Genomic DNA, 16,516 nt, shown 5'->3' on the forward strand with positions numbered 1-16,516 from the left:
ATTACTGCCTATGTGTTTTTCTAGGAGTTTTATGATTTCAGCTCTCACATTTAAGTCTTTAATCCATTTTGAGTTTATTTTTAATATGTGGTGTAATAGAGTGGTTTAGTCTCATTCTTTTGCATGTCTGTCCAGTTTCCCCAACACCATTATTGAAGACTGTCTTCTTCCCATTGTATATTCTTGTGTCCTTTGTCAGAGATTGATTGACCATATAAACAGGGGTTCATTTTCTGGTCTTTTTATTCTGTTCTGTTGATCTGTGTGTCTATTTTTGTGCCATACTATTTTGATTATTATTTTGATTAGTATGCTATTATAGTATAGTTTGAAATCTGGGATTGTGATACCTCCAGCTTCTTTTCAAGAATACTTTGGCTATTCAGGATCTTTTGTGGTTTCATACAAATTTTAGGGTTATTTGTTCTAGTTCTATGAAAAATACTATTGGAGTTTTGTGATAATTTTTTTGAGATTTGTGACAATTTGAAAAAACCCACAAATGAACCTGATAACCTCAAAACGTTGAAAAAATTATGAAAACTCAGCCATGTCATGAATGTATAAAATATATGTAGCTAATAGACCATTTTATCATTTAGTACCATAAAATATATACAAATCTATTATAAAAAGTTAAAATTTATCAAATATTATGCACATAGGTGCTTAACGGACCACATATCATATCTGCATAAAATTAACCATACTGCTGTAATAATTTTGTATCTACCTCCTCTTGCTGTTGTTGTGAACTCAAATGTTGTGAATATCTGGGTAAAATGGCATGTAATGCTAATCATCTCTGCATGAGCAGTTCATTTCTCTAGTAAATTATACATCATAGTAAAAACTGATCTCTCATAACTCCTATGTAGTTTTCTTCATGTTTGGTGCAATACCATAAACCTTGAAAACACCATGGGACCCATTTGATGTGTCACATAGTGATGCTAGAAGTGTTCCCAAGAAGCAGAGAAAAGTCATGACATTACAAGAAAGAATTGAATTGTTTACTATGTACTGTAGATTGAGATGTGTCAGTTAATCTATAACAAATGAGGCAAGAATATACAAGGGAGAAAAGACAGTCTTTTCATAAATGGTATTGGGAAAACTGGACCACTTTCTTATACCATACATTAAAAAACCATTTAAAGACCTAAATGAGAGACCTGAAACCATAAAACTCCTAAAAGAAAACATAGGCAGTAATCTCTTGGACATCACTGTTAGCAACATATTTTTGGATGTATCTCCTTAGCTGAGGGAAACAAAAGCAAAAATAAACTGTTGGCGCTATGCCAAAATAAAGAGATTTTTCATAACAAAGTAAATCATCAACAAAACAAAAGGCAATACCTGGTTAATAGGAAATGATATTTGCAAATCATATATCTGAAGCAGGCCTAATATCCAAAATATATAAAGAACTTCTACAACTCAACACCGAAAAACCAAACAGTATAGTTAAAAATGGGCAGAGGACTTGAATAGACATTTTCCCAAAGATGACATATAGATAACCAACAGACTCATGAAACAATATTCAACATCAGTAATCCTCAGGGAAATGCAGATCAAAACCACAATATCACTTCACACTGGTAGAATGACTAGTTTGAAAAAGATAAGAAAAAAACAAAGTGTTGGTGAGGATGTGGAGAAAACATCACACACTATTGGTGGGAATGTAAATCAGTGTGGCCACTCTCAAAAGGAATATGAAGTTCCTTAAAAAATTAAAAATAGAAATACCATAGATCTGGTAATTTTGCTACTGGATATTTACTCAAAGAAAATGAAAATACTAATTCAAGATATATATACTCCTATATTTATTGCATCACTATTTACCATACCCAAGATATGGAAACAACTCCTGTGTCCATCAATAGATGGACAGATTAAGAAGAAGTGGTGCCATATATACCATATATATGCCATATATACCATAGAGAAAATATTAATACTGTAATAATGTATGGTAACAGATGGTGACTGTACTTATGATCAGCACTGAGTAATATACAGAATTGTTGAATCAAATGTTGTACACCTGAAACTAATATAACTGCATGTTAATTATAAGTAAATAAAAAAATAATATGAGATGCTTGGGTGTCTCAGTTGATTAAGTGTCAACCTTTGATTTCAGCTCAGGTCATGATCTTGGGATCAATTTAGTCCCATATCAGACTGCACACTCCACTAGGTGTGGAGTCTTGTTGGGATTCTCTCCCCCCTCCCCCAGAGGCCCCTCTCCTGCTTGTGTTCTCTCTTAAAAAAAAATTAAAAATTAAAAAAATAAAAAATAAAAAAATAAAATGACCCAGTGAGGAAAAGAAGATGTGACATTTTCCAGTACAGTATTATGAATATGATTGTGATAATACTGTGTGCCATAAAAATTTTCCTTTGTATATATAGGCTTTCATTACTGTATAAGCTAGGCTACTGTCAAGCAATCAGATTACATAGACTGCCATAAAGGAATCACACTGCTGCTTTGTTATCAATTCATGAATCATTATACCCATAAAAAATGTGAATTTTTCACAGTATAGTTTCATTTTTGATGTCTCTTGTTAGTAATATGTATAACATCTCCACTGCTTTGTATCATAAAGACAATATTGATGTAGGTACTGGCAGACAGATGATTAATCTTGTAAACATACAACATAAACTTTAAGTATTGATAAATACTATAAATGTATTTTCTTTTCAGTATGATTTTCTAATATTTTTCTAGTTTATTGTAAGAATACAGTATATAGTATACATAACACATAAAGTATGTGTTAATCAACTATTTATAAGTAAAGCTTCCAGTCAATGATAGGCTATTAGTAATTAAGCTTTAGGGAAGTCAAAAGTTAAATGTGGATTTGATTGTATAAGAGGTCAATACCTCCAGTTAGTTAATTTGATTGTATAAGAGGTCATTGTTCAAGGGTCAGCTGTAGTTTTCATATCTTTTTTTAATGAGTCTTCTTCCCCCATCTTCATCCCCGGGCAACCACTAATTTAATTTATGCCATTACAGATTAGTTTATACTTACTAGAATTTCATATAAATGGAACAGTACCTTATGTGTTTTGTGGTGACTGGCTTTTATTTAGCATAATGCTTTTGAGATTCATCATATTGTTGCATGTATCAGTAGTTCATTACTATTTATTGCTGATAGTATTCTACTGCATAAACACATTACAATTTGCTTATCCACTTACCAGTTGATGAACCTTTGTTTTCCCCCTCCTTTATTGGTTATTATTTGTTTTTGGTTTATTTATGAATAAAGCTCTCATAAACATTTGCATAGAACTGTTTGAGTGGACATATGTGTTTATTTTATTCAGGTCATTCTAGGAGTGGAATTACAAGGCAGAATAGTAAGTGTATATATCACTTTTTAAGAAACTACCAAACTGTCTTCCAAAGTAGTTTTACTATTTTACATTTCTATGATAAATATATGAGAGTTCTAGTTGATCCATATCCTTGTCTACTTTTGGTATATCTGGTTTTTAAAATTTGAGCCATTATAATTGCTATATACTAGTATCACAGTCTGGTTTAATTTGCATCTCTCAGATGACAAATTGTTTTGAGCATCTTTTCATTTGCTTATTAACTATTTGTATATCTTATGAAGTTCCTTTTAAAATATTTTCTCCATTTTTAATTGTATTGTCATCATTGAGTTACTTATATGTTCTAAAAACAAATCTTTAGTCATGTATTATGAATATATGTATATGTTTTTATATATAATTATTAACATATTATATAATATATAATTAATATATAATACATATACATTATTTTACACATAATACATATAATTTTCACTTTAAACATTTTTATTTATTTGACAGAGAGAAAGCACAAGTAGGGGGAGTGGGAGAGGGAGAAGCAGACTCCCTTCTGAGCAGGGTGCCTGACTTGGGGTTTGATCCCAGGGCCCTAGGATCATGACCTGAGCCAAAGGCAGATAGATAATCAACTGAGCCACCCAGGTGCCTCTAATTTTCATTTTTAATGATGAACATAAGGTTTTAATTTTGGTGAAGTTCAGTCAATCTAATTTTTATGTCTATCTAAAACATTTACCTTTCTTAAGATCATGAAGACTTTTTCCAGTTTTTTTCCAGAAGTTTTAAAATTTTAGATTCTGTATTTAGGTATATGATCATTTGGAGAGAATTCTTTTGTATGGCATGAGGTAAGAGGCAAGTTTCATTTTGCTTTCATATGGATATTCAGCTACTCCAGTATCATTTGTTGAATAGACTATTTTTTTCCTTCTATACATAACTTTATTTTTAAATACACATACTTTAGCGTTAAGATTTTTACATTTCTTTTTTTAATTAAATTTTTATTTAAATTCCAGTTAGTTAATATACAGTGTAATATTAGTTTCAGGTATAGAAGAAAAGACTCTCTTTTCCAACTGGTTTATCTTGGCATTTTTGTCAAAAGTCAGTATAAGTGTGGGTTTACTTTTGAACTCTTAATTTGTTTCATAGGTCTATATTTTTTTCTTATACCATATACCTAGATATATACAACCCTATATGATTTTGATTACTTTGACCTTCTATTAAGTCCTAAAATCTGGTAGTCTAAGTTCTCTAACTTTGACTTTTTCAACATTGTTTCAGCTACTATAGGTCATTTATTTTCATATAAATTTGAGAGTCAACTTGTCATATCTACAAACCTGCTACAAATTTTAACTTTGCATTGAATCTATAGATCAATTTGGGAGAATTGAAGTCATCCCGACACTTCCAGTTTTTAAAGTAAGGGGTTGTAAAAACACTTATCATGCTAATGAATGTCAAAAGAAAGCTGAAGTGGCAATCCTTATATCAGAAAAATTAGATTTTGGGACGCCTGGGGGGCTCAGCAGTTGAGTGTCTGCCTTCAGCTCAGGCCATGATCCTGGAATTCTGGGGTTGAGTTCCACATCCAGCTCCCCATGGGGAGCCTGCTTCTCCCTCTACCTATGTCTCTGCCTCTCTCTCTGTGTGTCTCTCATGAATAAATAAATGCAATCTTAAAAAAAAAAAAAGTCTGTGGGTGTCTTTGGGTCTAAAATGAGTCTCTTGCAGACAGCGTATTGAGGAGTCTACTTTTTATCCAATCTGATAACCTTTGTCTTTTGATTGGAGCATTTAGCCCATTTACAATCAGAATACTATTGAAAGATATGAGTTTAGTGCCATTTATTACCTGTAAAGTCACTGTTTCTGTATATTGTCTCTGTTCCTTTCTGGTCTATGTTACTTTTGGGCTCTCCAATTAAAGGATCCCTTTTAATATTTCTTACAGGGCTGGTTTAGTGATCATAAATTCTCTTAGTTTCTGTTTGTCCTGGAAGCTTTTTTTCTCTCCTATTTTGAATAAGAGCCTAGGTAGATAGAGTATTCTTGGCTGAATATTTTTTTCATTTAGCATCATGAATATATCATGGTCCTTTCTGGCCTGCCAGGTCTCTGTGGATAGGTCTGCTGTGAGTAATGTTTCTACCCTTGTAGAGGGTAGAAGTGTTGACCTCTCGAGGTGTTGACCTATTTTTATTGATTTTGAAGGGGGGTTCTCTGTGCTTCCTGGACTTGAATGCCTGCATCCTTTCCCAGACTAGGGAAGTTCTCTGTTATAATTTGCTTCAATATACCTTTTTTCCCAATTTGTCCCTCTCTTTCTCCTCTTTTGGGATCCCAATTATTCTAATATTGTTTTGCTTTATGGTATCACTTATCTCTCAAATTCTCCCCTTGTGATCTCATACTTGTTTATCTTTTTTTCAGCTTCTTTATTCTCTATCATTTTGTCTTCTATATCAGTCAATCTCTCTTCTGCCTCATTTATCCTCAAACTTAAAGCCTTCATTTAAAAAAGATTTTACTTATTTATTAGAGTGTGTGTGTATGTGTGTGAGAGAGAGAGAGATCATGAGCAGAGGAGGAGGGCAGAGGGAGAAGCAGACTCCTTGCTGAGCAGGGAGCCCGATGTGGGACTTGATAGAACCCTAGGATCATGACCTGAGCAAAGGCGGATGCTGAACTGACTGAACCACCCAGGGACCTAAACCTCCATTTTTTATTGCATCTCAGTTATAGCTTTTTTGTTTCAACTTTTTAGATTTTAGTTCTTTTAGTTCTCCAGAAACAGATTCTCTGTTGTCTTCTATATATATTTTTTTAAGCCCAGCTAGTATCTTCATAATCATCATTCTGAACTCTAGGTCTAACATCTTATTTATATCCATATTGATTGGGTCCCTGGCAGTCAGTACTGCCTCTTGTTTTCTTTTTTGAGGTGAGTTTTTCTGTCTTGTCATTCTGTCCAGAGAAGAATAGATGAACAAAAGAACAAAATACTAAAATGGACAACAGATACCCCAGAGAAATATACACTGAACAAATCAGAAGAGACCCAAAACCGAAAAAAAAAAAAAAAAGAATATAATCAGACCGGTGAGCAGAACAGAGAAATATACTGGATCCTGTGTGTATTTTGGTCTATTCATTAGAAAACTAGATTTCAAAATTGTAAAGAAAGAAACACACACACACATATATACACACACACACACATACATACACACAAAAGTAAAATTAAATACACTGAAAGGATAGAACATAACTGTAAAGATAAAAATTTTAAAGATCAAAAAAAAAAAAAGAAGAGAGAATATGATCAGACTGGTGAAGAGGACAGAACTATACAGTAGATTCTGGGTGTACTTTGGTCTGTTTGTTAGAAGAAACAGCATCCAAAAATTGAAAGATTGAAAGAAAAATTTATATATATACAAAAATAAATACAATGATAGGATACCATGTAACTGTAAAAATGAAAATTAGAAAAGATATTTTAAAAATTTTATTTATTCATGAGAGACACAGAGGCAGAGACACAGGCAGAGGGAGAGGCAGGCTCCATGCAAGGAGCCTGACGTGGGACTCCATCCTGGGACTCCAGGATCACACCCTGGGCTGCAGGGAGTGCTAAACCGCTGAGCCACCTGGGCTGCCCGTATGTGTCTGTTTTTATCCAATACCATACTGTTTTGGTAAGTATAACCCTTTGTTGTAGTTTTAAGTCAGGATATGTAATATCTCCAGATTTGACCTTTTTAAGCAGGGTCTTTTGTGGCTCCACAACAAATTTTAAGATTGTTTTTCTATTTCTGTGGAAAATGACATTGGAATTTTGATATGGATTGTATTGAATTGCTTTGGATATTTTAACTATATTAATTCTTCCAATCCATGAGCATGGATATTTTTCCATTTATTTGCGTCTTCTTCAAGTTTTCATCAATGTCATGATTTTCAGTGTACTGTGGTTTTATAGTAAGTCTTGAAATCAGATGTGTAAGCCCTCAAAGTTTGTTCTTTTTCAGAAAATTTTTGATTGTTCTAGTTCCTTAGGATTTCCATATAAGTCAATATAAATGTTAGAATTATCTTCTTACTTTCTACCAAAAAACCTGCTGAGCTTTTGATTGGGATTTTGTCACATTTATAGATCAATTTTGGGAAAAATGGCCATTTAACAATATTGCCCTTTGGCTTGTGAATGTGATTGTATCTCTTCATTATTTAGATATTAGTTTCTCTCAACAATGTTCTATAGTTTGCAATGAGCATTTTTTATAACTATCATATTATCTCTAAATAGTCCATATTTTTAAGTTGAAAATTTAGAATTTAGTCTAAATTATATTTTTATAAAATTTCAATTTCCAAATTTCTTCCCAATGTTTAGCAATTGACATTTTGTGGATTGTTCTTGTATACTGCAACCTTGCAAACTGCACATATTACTTTTAGTAGCTGTTTTGTAGACTCAGTTGGGTTTCTACATAGATGTTTATGTTTGCAAACAAGGAGAGTTTTTTTTTCTTTTCCAATCTAGATTACTGTGATTTCTTTTCCTATCTTATTGTACTGCTAGAATCTCTAATAGAATATTGAAAAGAATTGGGGAAAATTGCTTTAATTACCAAATCCACCATTACTATAAATGAAAATTCATAGTGATGGTTTTAGAAACATTCCAAATGATTTTCATATTAAGTTGGTATTGAGATCTATTAAGCTACACAAAATTTCTTTATTGTTGAGATCTCCAACCTCATATGTTTCACTGTCTCTCGTGCACTTGGCTTCAGTTCTTTGGACTTACCAAGCTTATTGCTACATTAGTAGAGAAATATTTGATCTATGAAGTCAAGGATGAACAGAAATCATCACTCTCTCTTTCTCACATTTGTTTCTGTCATCAGATCAGTATCTATCCCCCAGACTGACTTTCTCCACAAGTCAGGAAACCAGGTAGTTCCATGCTTACATTGTTCCAGCTTCACTACTTGAGGAAAAAGCAGTTATTCTCCTACCTCAGCTTAAACAAGCCTGGTGAGGGATCTGGTTGCATTGGCTTAGGTCATGTGCCCAACTTCTGAACCAATCACTTTTGTCAGGGTGTAAGAGTTCTGTGACATGCCAGTCATGTATACTCATGTAGACACAGAGTTAGGTGTATACCAAGGGAAGGGAGGCAAGGCCCTACATCACCTATTTAGGCTACCTGTTAGAGTTGTGAATAAAGCAAGGGGAGCAATGATATCCCAAAGTGAGGGGTATCAACATGGTTAAGGAGTAAAATCACTGGGAACTTAGATATTCCCTGGTCTTTTTCTTTTACAGTTTCTAAGATGTTCTTTCATGATGTTATATTACTTTTTGTTATTAAAGATTTGAAATAGAATAAAACTCAAAAGAATCATTACCCCTCTGTGTACTGCCAAATTCCCTGGGATTCAGTCATTCCTATCCTGGTCAGACTTTTCTGCTTAAATCACCCTCCTTGGTTTAGTGCACTGACACTGCCAAACCTCTGTCAGCACTCTCCCATTCAACATCTTTTATAGTGTCCCCTACCTGAGGGAACCCTTTTCCTCAACTGCCTGCCAGCCCTCTACTTTACCATATCACACCCAATTATGGAGTGATTGTTCTCCTTCTTTGGTCATAAAAGCTTGCCAATTAGATAGTTCATCCAAGAGGGAGAACTCTAATAAATTATGTTAAGTTTATGCTCATAGACTAATATGAGAGGGCTAAGAACTTTGCTGTCACACAAGGAACATTTAAACTGTTAAATTTCCAAAGACATGCATACAGTAGGCACTCTATTTATACTTGTCATACTGAATTGAACCTAAAAACTGAATTTAGTGTTAGGAAGTAGATAAGGTAGGAGGGAAGAGGAAGTCCAACATAAGTCATAGGGGAGCTTTACATGGTAGGTGAGCTTAAACAGTAATCCCAAAATCCCATCCTGCAAGTAAATAGCTACTTTACACCTATATGAACCTATAAGAGATTTTTTTATGGTGATCACAATGCAAAGAATTTATTAACAGTTCCCTATCAGTGAGTCACATTCTGTTGCCAAGAATGTTAATGCTACCCTTTACTTGAACTATAGTAAAGAACTATTTATCATTCATATTTTAAAAATGTGGATGTTGCTACAGCAAAATATTCATTGACAGACATTTATCTCTTTCTGAGCCATTAAGGATAAAAACTACACAGGACAATAGAACCCAAATGACAGGTGATACTGAGGAATGGTCAGGACCTCATTGAGATACTTGGGAACACACTGTAGATAGGCTTTCTTAATTAATTTTTCAAAATAAATGAAAGCAAGCGTAACATTTGTATTCCCAGTGGCAAGTACTGCATTGGCAGAGCTAAAAGCTGAATTGATAGTATAGGCTTTCTTCTTCACTTCCTCTTGCCATTCATTTGTAATTAACTGATTAATCTGTCTTCCTCTCAATGTAAGATTATAAATTCTGTGAGGGCAGGGATCACATTTGTCTTGTTTACCTTCACTGCTCAGCATCTAGTACACATCATAATGCTTAGTAAATATTTTTGTTATGGAAATGAAATGATAGGAAATCAGGAGAGAATGGAAGAATGGGTTCCTTCTACATGCCATGCATTTTGATAAGAGCTTATATATTATAACTGGTATTTTACTTTTCTTTCCCTTCATAACTCTGGAAGATATGTATTATTATCATGATTTTACAGTTAAGAAAACTGGTAAGTACAACTTATTTTGTTGAATATCTATTAGTTATTGGGTCCTATACTAGGAATTTGCATATATTATCTATATTACATCTTTAAAATACTGTGGAGTGTTTTTTTCTTCCCTGACACATTTACAAAGAAAGCTAGCATAAAGTTAATAAAGAAAGCTTGCATATAGTTAATAAGAATTGATGCTAGGTAGCCTGGGTGGCTCGGCGGTTTGGTGCTGTCTTCCGCCCAGGGCCGGATCCTGGAGACCTGGGATCGTGTCCCGCATCGGGCTCCCTCTATGGAGCCTGCTTCTCCCTCTGCCTATGTCTCTGCCAATCTCTCTCTCTCTCTCTCATGAATAAATAAATAAAATATTTTTAAAAATTTAGAAAAAGAATTGATGCTAAGATTTAAGTCCATATCTTTTGATTACAAATAAGTGCAAATAACTAAATGTCCACTGAATGGATGATCAGTGGTTTTTATTAATTTATTGATTCATAAACATTTATTTGCACATAAAACTCTTAAGAAAAGCAACTTTGCCAGTAGCACTTATGCTAAACAAAAGTAATGTCAAGATTGTTTTTCACCTGCAAAATGAAAATTTGTACTTGTAAATCTCTCCTAGAAGTGACTTCAGCTTCTACTTAAACTTGAATAACATTTAAGTCACCTCTAACACAATTTTCCAATCACAACTCAAGAAAATTCTGCATAAGATCTTTAAGTAATACATTTCAGAACTTTAAAACTCTCATTTTTAGTACATATGTTCTCATTGGAACCCATTTTCTCTCCTTAATCTAAAATGTAATAATAGACTTTAAAAATAGTATCTTTTATTTTGCTGAATAGAATCCTACCTCTTTGTTCAATGTTATTCTGTAAATAAAGCTAGATTTTTAAAGACTAATTTAAATAGCAACAGTATTAATTGAACATACAATTTTTTCTTGTATGTTACAATTTTTTCTTGACTCTAGGAAAATATTCTTTTTTTTAAGGAAAATATTCTAATAGTTTAACTCTCTGATATTATATATCCTTTCATTTCCCAGACCTATGCTCTAAAACCTTCCTCATTTTTTATTTATCCCTTTATTGACATTTATTGATATTCATTCCTTTTCTTACCACAGTCCCCTGTGAGATCTTACTTTTCAGTGGAACTCACAGTTTTGGAAACTATGGCCACGAAATGTTTGTATGGTCCTTTTGATGAACTTGATTTAGGGCAATGAAAAAGACACAATTTGCAACCAGAAGCCTCTCTAATACATATTTGATTTTTTATGTTCTGCATGAAAATTTGAAAGATAAAATTGATTACAGAATAAATTTCTTATGTACACAAAGCATTTCTAATTATATAAATAAGATCTAAACCAATCTCATAAATTAATGTCAGATTCAGAGCAGAATTTTAAAATGTTGCAGTTCCATTTTAAAATGTAAATGAATTGGTCATTAAGAGAATGCAAGTTAAAACCATGAAATTCCACTAATCCATTAAAACAACTCAATAAAATCGGCAGTTTTACTAGATAAATAAAATTATCAAGATAGAATCAGTCATAGGAAACTCAGATAGGCCAAAGATTAAATTTCGTTCAACTAATGAACAAGAAAAAGAAACTACACTTGTAAAAATGAGTTAATGAAATACATTTTTGTCAACTGACAAAAATTTTAAAAAGATAGTATATCTACTTTTGGTGAATGTTTGGGGAGGCAAATACTGCCATATGTAGTTGATAACTAAAAGAGTATGGGGTGCTTGGGTGGCATAGTCAGTTAAGCATCTGCTCCTGGTTTCAGCTTGGATCATGATCCTTCAGGGTCTTGAGATAGAGCCTGGATTATGGCTCTATGCTCAATATGGAGTATGCTTGAGATTCTCTCTCCCTCTGCCCCTCCCCATTCATTCTCCCTCTCTCTCAAATAAATCAATAAATCTTAGAGAAAAAGAGTTGCTAATACTTTTTCTTCTGAGTAAGTTACCAATATGAATCAAAAGACCTGAAAAAAAGGCCTTGTCTCTGTAAATTCACTTTTAGAAATTCTTCCTAACAAACTGGTTAAAGGTATAATTTAAGATTTTGCTATAAGAATATTCTAAAGAGTGAAAATGGAAAAGATTCTAGATTTCCTTGTATAAATTTTTATATATGATCATTAAAAATTAATTTTTAATTTGATTCAATATATTAATTTTGATTAATATTTTAATTAATTTTTAAATTTGATTCAATATATTAATGATACAGAATTGAATTTAAAAAGCTTGCATTATATTGCAGTAGAATCAACAAAGTACAGCTATACACAACAATGTGGGTGATCTCAGACAGATATTTCAGTAAAAGTAGTAACAAGAAAAAGTGTACAATATGATTCTACTTATGTAAAGTGCATAGGTCAACTATAATTTACAAAAAAACTATAGGGATCCCTGGGTGGCACAGTGGTTTAGTGCCTGCCTTTGGCCCAGGGCGCTGATCCTGGAGACCCGGGATCGAATCCCACGTCAGGCTCCCGGTGCATGGAGCCTGCTTCTCCCTCTGCCTATGTCTCTGCCTCTCTCTCTTTCTCTCTCTGTGACTATCATAAATAAATAAAAATTAAAAAATAAATAAATAAAATAAAATAGAATAAAATAAATAAAAACTATATAAACAGATCAAAACAATTTATGTGGTTAGAAGTCAAAATAATGTTTACCTTTGGGGAAGATAATATGAAAAATAGAAAGGGGGCATTTGGGATGCTGGTAATGGTCTTTTCTTGATATTGGTTTTGATTACATGGATGTGTTTATGAAAATTCATCCTTTAAATGACAGAAGCCAATGCTTGCTTCTTGGGAATGGGAATGAATGGGAAAAGATATAGACAGGATATTATATAACATAAATATTTAAAATAATCCTCCTTTGCCTGATTTTATGTCCTCATAAAAGAGAAGATATGTAAAATAACCAGTTCATTCTTCCCTTGTCTCTACATTCATTTAATAGTTAATTACTGAGAATTTGTTATGAACAAGGTCCAGTTATAGTTCATGATGTGAGCAAAATCAACAGATCACTGCTCTTATCTTCCATTGGGGAAGATGAACAACAAATATCCTAATGTTCCATTGAACATTAAAATATACCAACTAGTGTTAAAAACTATACAGAGAAATTTGTAATGAAAGATGATGGTGACAAAGTTGCTGCTTACAACTAGGTTGACAGAGAAGGCCCAGCTATAGAAATATTTAAACAGAGATGTTAAAAGGAGTCAGCAATGAAAAATCAGGATTTTCAAAGGAAAAAAAATGATTTCTGGGTTTTAATTCAGGCAGCCAAGTGGATCAGTGTTGTTATTTATGTAGAAGTATAGGGAGAATGACAGGCTAAAACAGCAGGGTAGGAGGGACCGCATTTCTCAAGTGTGAAGTAAGTTTTTAGTTGCTTTTGAATGAGTCTGGCTTTCATACCTTTTAAATGGATTTAGAGGATTAAAGTAAAATCCTGAACAAATGTAAACATGGTTACAGAAGAGATTAGGATTGGAGGATGAGGCAGAAGTAAATTCATATACAATTTAAATCAACCTAAATAGAAGTTTAAGTCTAGTTGGGAAATTACTTAAGAGGAAATGCTAAACTAAAATTTGTTATTGCAGTAACAGTAAGGATATAGTTCAAGATACTTTTCCCTCGTTAGTTGGGTAACTCAGTATTCCTGTCTAAGGGTATAATATTGTCTTCCAGTAGCTTAAGCCCATATAGTAAGGTTATGACTAGTTTTCTTTTGTGGCCCTTTTGTTAGCTTTGGGATGGATTTATTCTAACTGGTTTTCTGGAAAAGACAAATTCTATGTTTTTTTTTGTTTTTTTTTTTGTTTTTTTTTTTTTTTTGAGAGAGATAGAACACATGCATGGTGGTGGGGGGTTGGCAGAGGGAGAGGGAGAAAGAATTCTAGCACAGAGCCTGATGCAGGGCTTGATCTCACAACCCTGAGATCATGACCTGAGCCCATATCAAGAGTCTAAAGCTTAACAGACTGAGCCACCCTGGCACCCCTGTGCTTTCATTTATTCAGCATGGCAGTAGTCATTGGGGGATATAATGGTGATAAGAAATTGTCTCCTCCCTTAAGAGCTCATCTTCTGGAGGGAAAGAGAGATAAGTAAATTGTCAATTAAAACACAGAGGATTAAGTATTATGCCAAGGGTGAGAATGAAAAGACGGGAGGACTGAACCCAATCAGAAGAGGGATTGAAGAAGTTAGGGACTGCTTCCAGGGGAGTGACACCAAGTCTAGGACACAAGGTATGGGCATGAGTTATCCTTGTTACTACAGGATGGAAATGAAGAGGTGATGGAGAGGGGACTTTTAGGAGAATGAAAAACACTTCATAGCCTGGCGATGAGATCTTGCAACATATTGAGAAAGGGTGGATGGAGCCCAGTAATACTATGTGAGAAGGTGTGAGACCTGAGAGGGGAGTGGTAAATTGGAGGTGGAACATGGAAGGCATTCATTCATATCATGGGGCTTGAACTTTACACCAAGAGCAAAGAAGAGTGACAGGATCATATTTGTACTTTAGAAAGACTCTAATCACAGGATCAAGAATGGTTTGAAACACGGCCACATTGGTAGCCCATATGTCTTGTGTGAATTAGAAAACAACTTCTATGAATTAGAATTTATAGAATTTGTCTGCTCTCTCTGGGCAGACATATGGTCAAATATTGTTCCTTCAACCTTGATCTTGGAGCTAAGTTTGGACTGTATTTTGTCCATGTTCTCCTTACTACCAACATGACTGGATGCTTTCGGGCAGGACAAAATGGAAAATTGTTGTATAAGAATCCAGGTGACAGATGCTGGGAGCATGAACTAAGGGATAGAGACAGGTGGAAGGCTTTTTGTGATATTCATAATTGACAGGACTTGGTAACAGATGGATATGAAGGGTAAGAAAAGGGAATGGGAAAGTTTCTGTATTTTTTAAAAAATATTTTATTTATTTATTCACGAGAGACACACAAAGAGAGGCAGAGACATAGGCAGAGGGAGAAGCAGGCACCCTGTAGGGAGCCTGATGTGGGACTCGATCCCAGGACCGTGGGATCATGACCTGAGCAGAAGGCAGATGGTCAATCACTGAGCCTCCAAGTTTCTGTATTTGTATGTGCATTTGAATATCCAGTGCCTTACCCTTCCCTCTTTCTTCTTTTATTCTTTTTCCCCAGGACACAGTCCTGTTCTCAAGAGAACTCACAGTATAGTTGAGGGGGCTAAAGGAGGGCTTCTGTCAAGTCATCAATGAATGCATTTGGGAGTTAGAATAGTATATGAAGAATAGAAAGTAGGACGCAAAAACAGTGTTCCATTCTCTGTGAGAGTTGGGAAGGCAGCCAGGAGAGGCATTAGGACTAGAATTTTCAAAAAGGAGCATGTGGCCAGAAGGCACACAGGGGACAATGAAAATGACGGGGTTAGAAGTGGAGAAGAGTGAGGGGAGTGAGGTGGCCTTGAGAAAGACCTAGAGATGTAAAACAGTGTAGACTTGTGGGAAACCTAAAAGTCTTTGACTGATTGAAGCTGTAAGACCAATGGGTATGGTGCAATAAGAGATAGAGAAGTAGAGTCCAGAGCCAAGTGATTGAGGCCTAGTACTCATTAATTTGACAAATATTGTGGTACCTTTGTGCTAGCTGCTTGGCAAAAAGAATGTATAAACAGGCATAGTCTCTGCTTTCATGGCATTTAGACTTTATTGTGAAAGCCGTTCAGGAGCTAGTTTAGTCCCACTCTGGTTTCTTTGAGGGCAATGTAGTAGATATGTTGGGTGGGTATATTGAAGACAGAGAGATCAGGTGGGAACCATCTTTATCTAGGAGATGATGATGGGCACTGAACTAAGGCAGCCTCACTGAAGGTGAGGCAGAGAGTGATAAAGGTAAAGGAGAGGTTACTGATAAGACTCGTTGACTAATTGGATATAACATGTGAGGAAATTGGAGGGTCAGAGGATGGTCTCCTGGTCTCTGATTTTAATGCCTTGGCAGTACGATATTTTTCTCTCATTGACATAAGAACTTAGAAGGAGGTGTGGGTGAAGAAAATAAGTTCAAGTTTTATAGAATTATTTTGTTTCCTGACCAAAATTGATAAATTTATATCCAAATAATTCTTTAAACTACCCACATTCTTCAGGTTGGCTCAAAATTGTGTGTGTGTGTTCATGTGTGATATTCATGGTGATGGTGCAGAAGGTGCAGGTAGAACAGGAAACTCAGAAGGAATTTTCTCAATAGTACTATTCCCTGACATTAGGCTCTCTGGAATCTGGAAAGCAATGATTTCCTCTGTGAAGGAA

This window comes from Canis lupus, chromosome 6, assembly GCF_011100685.1.
Source record: "Canis lupus familiaris isolate Mischka breed German Shepherd chromosome 6, alternate assembly UU_Cfam_GSD_1.0, whole genome shotgun sequence".
NCBI lineage: Eukaryota > Metazoa > Chordata > Mammalia > Carnivora > Canidae > Canis > Canis lupus.